Source organism: Chiloscyllium plagiosum, unplaced genomic scaffold (genome assembly GCF_037043375.1).
Source record: "Chiloscyllium plagiosum isolate Xiang-an unplaced genomic scaffold, Cpla_swu_hap1 HiC_scaffold_42, whole genome shotgun sequence".
NCBI classification, from domain to species: domain Eukaryota; kingdom Metazoa; phylum Chordata; class Chondrichthyes; order Orectolobiformes; family Hemiscylliidae; genus Chiloscyllium; species Chiloscyllium plagiosum.
In genome coordinates this window covers 41,753,457-41,763,772 of record NW_028270180.1, presented here as the reverse complement: position 1 = coordinate 41,763,772, position 10,316 = coordinate 41,753,457, and the positions used below count along the sequence as shown (strand labels likewise).

Below are 10,316 nucleotides of genomic sequence, written 5' to 3'. Positions count from 1 at the left end.
TGCTCCCGATCTCTTGTTATTTGTTTTTCTTTCTTTCGATGCAAATTCATAGAAAGACAAGATGGAATGTAGGGCGGAAAGAAAAATGCGTTCCTTCTCATTCCACCAAGTCAATTGAATAGAATGACTGCTCTCACTTTTCATTTCGAATTTAATGTGGTGTCGATTATTTTTGAGTCTGCCGTGCAGTGAAGGGCAAGAACAAGATTCTCGATCCACTGTATACCAGACGTGTGAGGTGCCAGTAAAAACTTCTGGAGCGGTTTGTGAAGTTAGCAAAGAGAGTGTGACTCGAACTCGTGAATGAGGAGCACAGCAGTATAATAACCCAACACCATAATCGTTCAGTCTTCGCAGCACATTTTGTAGAGGAGTGGCATGTCACCTCATCAGGTTACATGTGGTGAAAGTAAAGGATGAGAAATGTGGGCGGCACGGTGGCTAGCACTGCTGCCTCACAGCGCCAGAGACCCAGGTTCAATTCCCGCCTCAGGCGACTGACTGTGTGGTGTTTGCACGTTCGCCCCGTGTCTGCGTGGGTTTCCTCCGGGTGCTCCGGTTTCCTCCCACAGTCCAAAAATGTGCAAGTCAGGTGAATTGGCCATGCAAAATTGCCCGTAGTGTTCGGTAAAGGGCAATTTGACCCTGGTAACTCAGCCTCATCAACCCAAATTCAATGTATCGAAACGCGACTCTGTGCTTTACAATCTGATTCGTGCTGCGGGAAATGTTTCTGCACTCATATTTGAATGTTTTTACACTGTTTCTCCTTCACTTTCCTGCTTCCAATTAACACTTCAATTCGGAACAAGTCTGCCGAAAGTTTTTCATTCCAACACAGTAACAAGGTGCAGTTTTCAGAAGTCAGGTGTTTGCGCTTTCAGTGACACTCTGCCTCCCTGAGAGCTGCTGTTATTCCCCACTTGATTCAGGCAGCACTGTCCTTCCTGTGACATGCCCCATCGAGAATGGAAGGACAAGTATCAATACCCGAACTTGAGAATGGAGCGACAGTTTAAAAATATTTACACAGTCCCCAGTGGAGAATCGAGCCCTGTGACAGGCGGGGACACAAACCATTATACTTCCGAGAACAAGAGTGTCAAAGGAGGCCCTTCAACCAATTGTGGCGACACTTGTCAAAAACAACTGCCTAATGAACTGAATCCCATTTCACAATGTTTATCCCCAGCCTTATATGTCTTGGCATCACAAGTTCAAATCTGAATGTTTGTTCAGGTTCTAAGGGTTTTTGCCGCTCTGAAAAATGCAGACAGTGTATTCCAAATTCCAACCACCAACTGGCTGATAAAGCAGTTTCGACCATCTTCTCAAACCATTCTGCCTTTCTCCTTAAATCGCTGGCCCCTGCTAATCGATCGCTCTATCAATGGGAAACTCGTTCAGTCAACCCTGTCCATACCCGAACTCAATCATGTCTCCTCTACATCTCATTTGCACTGCGACAAACACTCCACTCTGTCCTCTCTATCTTCACAACTGAAACTCTTCATCCCAAACAATATCCCTGTAAATATCTCCTGCAATTTTCTCAGTGTGATCACATCCCTGCTATAATGTGACTTGCAAAACTGCACACAACACTCTTGCTTGAGCCTAAAGAACATTTGTTTTTAAATTTCTATATTATTATGAGGGCGATTCTGGCTAAGCAGAATTTATTACCCATTCTGAATTGCCCAGAGGGCAATTAAGACTCAACCATATTGTTATGAGTCTGAAGTCACATGCAGGCCTGACCAAGTAAAGACAGCAGGTTCCTTCCTGAAATGACATCAGTGAACCAGATTTTTTTTTCAACAATTGTCAATGGATATATCGTAATCATTAGATTCTTCATCGCAGATATTTGCTGAATCCAAATTTTACAATATGGCATGGTGGGGCTCAAGCCCGAGTACTCAGACTATTACCTCGGTGTCTCGATTATGAGTCCTATGAAATTACCACAAGAGCAACACAGAAAGCCATAAAAGCTGATCTTTTCCAGTAAAATCTATTTTCCCCAAATCTGGCCTGGGTCTTTTCCATGAGCCTGACTCTCCAATTGTCTCTTTCCTCTGTCAGTAAAAGCTGCTACATGGGGATTGATTTCACAACCGCGGTATTCAAATGGATTGACTTGTTTGGAGGTCCCGATGGTGGGATTGGGGCCCGTTCACCCAGCAAAAGTGACCGCAGCACAGACAGAACAGTATGAATGTGAAAGAGAGTGATAGATTGTGCATTGCCTCAGAGAAATGGGAGGAGGGAGGAAAGGAGGTTTAACGATCGTGGGAAGGAGAGAAATCTCCGACAACGGGTGTGTTTGAATCCTGATATATGAAACGCAGAGATGTGAGAGAGCGGAATTTGAAGGTAAAACAATTAATTTCTTCCCATGTGTCAAATAAAGGACAACCGAGAGAAAACTTAGTGCCGTGATTTGGTTTCAAATCGAGATTGCTGTGGTCACAATGCAAAATACCGACAACCACGATCACAGCAACAACAGAACAGGATGCTTGCAAGCAGCAATAAGTATACTATCAGAGGAAATGATCGGAAAAACAGCAAATGTACAATATCAGTACTCAGCGAACAGTGACAGGCATGTGGGAACTGAGAATGAGTTGAATCTTTAAATTCAATGTCTTCAGAGGCTGTGGAGATACTTGAATGAGAATGTTGAAAACTGAGATTGATAGATTTCGCCAAAACATCAAAGACTCTGGGGATAGTACAGGATATTGTTGAAATGTATGCTTCAGTGGCATTTTAGCTAAACATTGGCGACTTGACAAGCTTCCTCAAGGCAATAACCAGTGTTTCAGATTATCCCAGTTCACAGCCTCGGAATCAGGGAAACTGTGGCACAGCCTCCCAGATCCAACCGGAAATGGGGATGGGATGAGAGCGCGATGTTACTCTCTGGTTCCAGTGATGCAATAGGTGACAGTGGGGTCCTTCTATGATGGTATAGAGGCGCATGAAAATTCCTAGGTTGAGTATGGTCCTGATCAAGGGAATAGTTGTTCCCGTTTATACTACTATAGCGATTTCCGGTGCATCTTTCTAAGACAGCTGAGTGGCACAAGTGGAGCGTGATGAGCCCTTAACTTTGCAGTGTTGGGTTTAAAAGATGATTTTGCTATTTGGATCTGTGTTTCTGATACTGGCGGTGGCAGCTACATTAGCTCGCATCTGCTCAGTATCAGTTTCTTCTACACAGTCAAGGCTTCAACCTGGAGAAGGTGGTGTTGGGGTGATATTTTAAACTAGTCATCCTTGGCGACTGGAACACGGAAAAGGTGATGTTTACGTTCGACGAATAAAACCTGAAATGCAAGACTGACCTCAGGAACAGAGATCATGATTTAAATTTCCTGCAATCTCATTCATTCATGTCCCTTATGCAGGGGATTCAACCATCTTCACCCAGTCCGGCCTACGAGAGACTCCAGGACCAGAAAAAAACATGAGCTGACCCTTAATTCAGGAATCCCCATCATGTGGGGAAGCAGGCTTGTCGGCCCTTCCAGTTGACAGGGTACATCGGAAGCGCATCCCACCAGACCCCAGGGTATTTCCTGCCCCATAAGCCTGCATTTCCCATTGTTGATCCCTGTAACAGGCACACCTTTGGTCAGAGGGAGAAATAAAAACGCAAACACACAGATAATGTGCAGACTGCCCACAGACAGACACCCGAGGCTGGGATCACACCCGGCTTTGTGGTGTAGCCAGACAGCAACGAACGAGGGGCGAAAAATAAGTGTTGTCCTGACCAGTGATACTCACACCCTGTGGGTGAATAAGGAAGAATGAAAACACATTAACAACATGGAAAACGGGATTTGTACCTGTGTGGACACAATGTGAAAGGATCGTTCACCCTGTGTAGAAAAAAGGACACTGATACCGCAGAGAAAGCAGGGCAATGTGGGAACTGCTGTAAGGGATTCAATTAACCACAGAAATGGAAACTCATTTAATCAGTAACACTGGGGAGAGGCCGTTCACCAGTCCCGTGTGTGGGAAGGGATGACTGATCAAAATAATTTCGAGACTCCAGCAGGATTACATATCCCATCAGGTGTTCGATTATGCTGTCAATGCTGCTGTTAATCCCAACCAGATATTTGCTCCATAGCGTCAATCACAGAGTCATACAGCATGAAGGCATACAGGCCCGTCAGTGCAACCAATCCATGCTGAACATACTGCCAAACTAATCTACTCCCATCTACCTCCTCCTGTACCCGTTGGGTGGTTATAATGCCCTTGTAGTTTTATTACTGTGTTGTTAATCCAAAAAACCAGGTAATATTTTGAGGACAAAGAGTTAAGGTCCTGGCATGACAGATGGTGGAGTTTGAATTCAATAAGGACCTGGAATTGAAGAATCTCGTGATGACCTAAATCAGTTGTGTGGAAAATCCCTTCTGATTCACTCATGCCAGTTCGGGAAGCAAATTGTCATATGCAGCTGCTCTTTCCCACAGGAGACTCCAGATGTATAATACCGCGGTTGACTCTTAAATGTTCCATGGGAAATAACTGATGTACTAGGCATGAATAAATTTATTTTAAAAATCCCACTTTCCCATTCATATTTGGAATCAATTGTCCATTAAATGTTGCAAACATACCCTCATCCATCACTTCCTCAGCAAGTTAATTGCACACGTAAAACACCTTCCTTAAAAAAAGCCTCCCATGACTTTTAAAAATAAACTCTGTCTTTTCATCTTAAACATATGCCTTCTCACCTTGAAATCCCCATCCTGAGAAAAGGCAGCTATCGTTAACTCTAACTTGCCTCTCAATAATTCATAAACTTCTGTCAGGTTGTTGTGGTTCTGTTCGCCGAGCTGGAATTTTTGTTGCAAACGTTTCGTCCCCTGTCTAGGTGACATCCTCAGTGCTTGGGAGCCTCCTGTGAAGCGCTTCTGTGGTGTTTCCTCCGGCATTTATAGTGGCCTGTCCCTGCCGCTTCCGGTTGTCAGTTTCAGCTGTCCGCTGTAGTGGCCTGTAAATTGGGTCCAGGTCGATGTGTTTGTTGATGGAGTTTGTGGATGAGTTCCATGCTTCTAGGAATTCCCTGGCTGTTCTTTGTTTGGCTTGCCCGATAATGGTAGTGTTGTCCCAGTCGAATTCATGTTGCTTGTCGTCTGCGTGTGTGGCTTCTAAGGATAGCTGGTCGTGTCGTTTCGTGGCTCGTTGATGTTCATGGATGCGGATCGTTAGCTGTCTTCCTGTTTGTCCTATACAGTGTTTTCTGCAGTCCTTGCATGGGATTTTGTACACTACATTAGTTTTGCTCATGCTGGGTATCAGGTCCTTCGTTCTGGTGAGTTGTTGTCTGAGGGTGGCTGTTGGTTTGTGTGCTGTTATAAGTCCTAGTGGTCGCAGTAGTCTGGCTGTCAGTTCTGAAATGCTCCTGATGAATGGTAGTGTGGCTAGTCGTTTGGGTTGCGGTATGTCCTCGTTCCGTTGTCTTTCTCTAAGGCATCTGTTGATGAAGTTGCGCGGGATCCGTTTTTGGCGAATACCTTGTTCATGTGTTCCTCTTCCTCTTTTTGCAGTTCTGGTGAGCTGCAGTGTGCCGGACTGACAACCGGAAGCGGCAGGGACAGGCGACTATAAATGCCGGAGGAAACACCACAGAAGCGCTTCACAGAGGGCTGCCAAGCACTGAGGATGTCACCTAGACAGGGGATGAAACGTCTGCAACAAAAATTTCCAGCTTATATAGATTAGATTACTTACAGTGTGGAAACAGGCCCTTCGGCCCAACAAGTCCCCACCGACCCGCCGAAGCGTAAACCACCCATACCCCTACGTTTACCACTTTACCTAACACTACGGGCAATTTAGCATGGCCAATTCACCTGACTTGCACATCTTTGGACTGTGGGAGGAAACCAGAGCCCCCGGAGGAAACCCACGCAGACACGGGGAGAACGTGCAAACTCCACACAGTCAGTCGCCTGAGTCGGAGAATTGAACCCGGGTCTCTGGCGCTGCGAGGCAGCAGTGCTAACCACTGTGCCACCGTGCCGCCCACTCGGCGAACAGAACCACAACAACGAGCATCCGAGCTACAAATCTTCTCCCAAATTCTGTCAGGTCGCCGTTCAAACCCCTAACCTCGAGTGAAAACAGTCTCAACTAGGAGACAGTGAGAACTGCAGATGAGAGATCAGAATCCAGAGTGTTGTGCTGGGATGCACAACAGGTCATGCAGCATTTGAGGAGCGGGAGAATCGACATTTCGGGGAAGAGCCTGATGAAGAACACTTGCGCAAAAAAATTATTCTCCTGCTCCTGGGATGCTGCCTTACCTGTTGTGGTTTTCCAGCACCCCGATCTCGAAGCTGAAAATAGTCTCAGCCTATCCAGCCTTTCATTATAACTCACACCTTCCACACACAGCAACATGCGTGCATACTTTTTTGAACCTGCTCCAGCTGAATAATATCATTCCTACAACTGGGCGACTGGAACTGGACAAAATACTGCAGAAGAGGCCTCATCAATGTCCTGCAAAGCTTCAACATAACGTCCCGACTCCTATACATGAAGGACTGAACAATGAAGGGAAGTATGTTAAATGCCTTTGAACCATCTTATCTGTAGGTGATGAAAACTACAAGGAATTATGCACCTGCACCCCGAGCTATACATGAAGGACTGAAGAATGAAGGGAAGTATGTTAAATGCCTTTGAACCACCTTATCTGTAGGTGATGAAAACTACAAGGAATTATGCACCTGCACCCCGAGCTTCCGTGTTCTTCAACACTACGCAACTTGTTGTTGTACCAAAATGCAACTTATTTATCCAGATTGAACTCCATGTTACATTTTTCAGTCCAACGACTCATTGGATGAAGATCCTTTTGAAACTTCGATAATCTTCCTTACTGTCTACAATTCTGGCGTCGCCTGCAAACCTACGAATCATGCCTGCAGTGAGTTCCACTGTTTTCTCATATAGATCAATGATTCATATTTACTTGTAGTGGCCGTGATTTAGCAGTGTGCAGATCATACAACAGTTAGTCATGCAATTAACAATGAGGAAGAAAGCCGCAGACTGCAGGGAGATATTCAACAATTGGAAATAAAAATGGTGAAAGCAATTCATTCCAGGCAAGTTGGTGATAGTGAAGCAAGTTCAAACTTCAAACCAGCCGCCCTCGCTCCAGTTGTGGCACTCAGCTCTCTCAGCAAGATGCACTGTCGATTGCTATAAACGGGAAAAAATTTACCCTTCTGTCCCGCCTTTAACAGGAGCACTCCCAACCTCGGAATTACTTGCGCCTCTAAACCGTCATAGAAATACCGTGCATTCACCGGTTGTGTCACTGGAGCTTTCGAGTATCTCTGCGACCTCATTCCCATCCCGACTTCCAGTTGGATCTTCGCGACTGCGCTACTCAATTCCTCTGATTCTGGGGCTGGGAATTGGGACTATGTGGCAGCGTTGGTTACTGCCTTGTGTGGGGAAACTGGTGAAATAGCCGATGTTAAACTGCATTACTATTGAAGCATACATTTCAACAACACCTGCACTGCCCCCGGAGTTTTTGATGTTTTCGAGAAATCTATTTATCTCAGAATACAGCATATAAATAATGGAATCACCACAGCCACTGGGGGAACCGATATTAAACGTCAGCCCATTCTGAGTTCCCACATTTCTGCCACTGTTCGCTCATCACTGATATTGTGCATTTGGTGCGCTGCTTAACATTTCCTATGATACAGTACTTATTGCATGGTGGTCGTGTGCGCGTCTGTGGGACGCCGTGATCGTATAGTGGTTAGTACTCTGCGTTGTGGCCGCAGTAACCTCGGTTCGAATCCGAGTCACGGCACTAATTGCTCTATCTGCCCCAGTTTTGGAGAAACACGAAGGAATCAGTTGTTTTCACATGGTAATTTTCTCCAAAGGTGATTATCTTTTCCCTTCAAATTCTGCTCGCTCACATCTCTGTGTTTCATATGTCCGAATTCAAATCCACCCGTTCTCAGAGATTTCTCTCCCTCCTTCGATCACTAACCGAACTTTCCGTCCCACACCCCCATTTCATTAATTTCGAGATGCCAGTGTTCGACTATGGTGTACAAAGTTAAAAATCACACAACACCAGGTTAGAGTCTAACAGGTTTAACTGGGCACTAGTTTTGGGAGCGCTGCTCTTTCATCATGTGGTTGTGGAGTCATTTCCTATTTCATTAAGGCACTGCAGAATCTAACACTGACTCGCACATTCATACTCTTCACTCTGTGCTGCTGCGGTCACTGTTGCTGGGTGAACGTGCCCCAACCCCACCATAGGGACCTGCAGACCAGTTGCTTCTTTTGGTTACCACTGTTGTGAGGCCAATCCTCAGGTAGCAGCTTTTACTGATATGGACTTGCGATTATTGGGAGTCAAGCTCAGGAAAATGACACAAGACAATATCGAGGAAAAGTGACTTCATTGAGAAAGATTAGTTTCATGGGTTTTCTGCAATGGCTGAGCACTATTACCACTGGACTGTTAATTCAGAAAATAAGCAAACGAACCAGGGACCCGGGTTTGACTCCAACCATGCCAGGTGTTGGAATTGAGATTCAATAAATATCTGGAATTACGAATCTAATAACACCTACGAATCCATGGTCAATTGTTGAAAAAACAAAACCATCGGGTTCACTGACGTCCTTTGAGGAAGGAACCTGCCATTCTTACCTGGTCTGGCCTCAATGTGACTCCAGACTCACTGCAATACGGTTGAGTGTCAACTGCCCACTGTGCAATTAGGGATCACAATCAATACTGCCGAGACAGCGACGCCCTCATACTGTAACAGAATAGAAAAAAAAAGTTAATTCGGCTCTCGCTCGATTACTGTGTGCAGCTCTGCAATTCACAGTATAGCAATGGTGTGATCGCACTTGGAACGTTGCAGGAGAGGTTCAATGGGATATTGTCTGGGCTGAAGAGTTTCAGTTATGAGGAGAGATTGGACAGACTGGGGTTGTTTGTCGCTGAGCAGAGGAGATTGGAGAAGATATGACTGAGATGTACAAAATAATGCGTGATATGGATAAGATAGACTGAAAAAAGCGTTTGTTATTGATGGGGGGATCGAACACTGGGGCCAAGAGATTTCGGGAAAAGGCAGAAAGTTTTGAGTAGATGTGCGGAAAGGGTCAGAGAGGTGGAAACCCTTCCAACCTGAAAAAAATTGAGATGTTAATTTGTGATGCCAAAACATATAAACAATGAAAAACTTGATTCAGGTCGTTAAGCGGCTATGTTGGACAAGTGCAGCCACAACAGGCTGAAGGGCTTCCTTCGATGTTTTTGTCCTCCACAGTGTCGTGGTTCGTGTCCCCTCCTGTCACAGGGCTCAATTCTCCGCTGGAGGCATCGTGAAAGTTTTAAACCTGTAGCTCTGTTCCCCACTGAAGGTTATTAATGCCTGGCCTTCCATTCTCGATTGGATATTTCACAGCAAGGGCAGTGCTGTCTTAATCAGCTGGGGAAGGACTGCAGCCCCTGGGGCAAAGAGCGTCAGTGAAAGTGCAAGCACGTAATTCTGCAAACTGCACATTGTGATTGTGTTGCAATGAAAACCGTTATATAGAGTTGTTCCTGACTGATCTGTTTACTTATAGCAGGAATCTGAGTAAGTAAAAAAGAGTAAACTCACTCAGATCCGATTGCAGAAACATTTCCGGCAACACTAATGAGGATGTACAGCGTCGAACCGCGTTTGAATGCTTTGAATTCGGGTTGACGGGGGCAGCTTGCTTTCACTAGGCGGAATTACCAGTGTGTAAAGCCATTACACATGATACAGATAGTGTTCAATGTGATGGTACATTTGCTCAGGGGTCGCACTGCTGTTAAGTCTATAGGTTAGGTGGATTGGCAATGCTGAATTGCGCTGATGTGTCCAGGGAGTGAATTCAGTAAGTTAAGTGAATTAGCCATGGGTAACGCAGTGATAAGGTCAGCAGTCACACGATGCCAGGTTTTATTGCAGCAGGTTTATTTAAAATCACAAGCCAGAGGCCTGCAGTGATAAAGAGGGGAGCTAGGTCTGGTTGAGATGCTGTTCAGTGTCCCTGCAGACTCGATTGGCTGAATTGTACTTTCTGCCTTGTAGAGAACCTGTGCTTCTATCAGAGAGGACACTGCCAGCTTTTACTGGGGAGCTAAGGCATTAGAGATGATGCTGACGGCGTTTAGTGGGGATGGCATTTTAGTTATTTGTGTTTTGGAAAACTTGAAACTGAACCAAGAAAAACCG

The 10,316-nt window shown here is 45.3% G+C and overlaps 1 non-coding gene across 1 annotated transcript; it reads left to right on the top strand.

Moving 5' to 3' along the window:
* Positions 1-7,813: 7,813 nt before the first annotated feature.
* Positions 7,814-7,885, top strand: trnah-gug (transfer RNA histidin (anticodon GUG)). The gene has a single exon. It is a non-coding gene; the product is annotated as a tRNA-His (tRNA).
* The last annotated feature ends 2,431 nt before the right edge of the window (positions 7,886-10,316 follow it).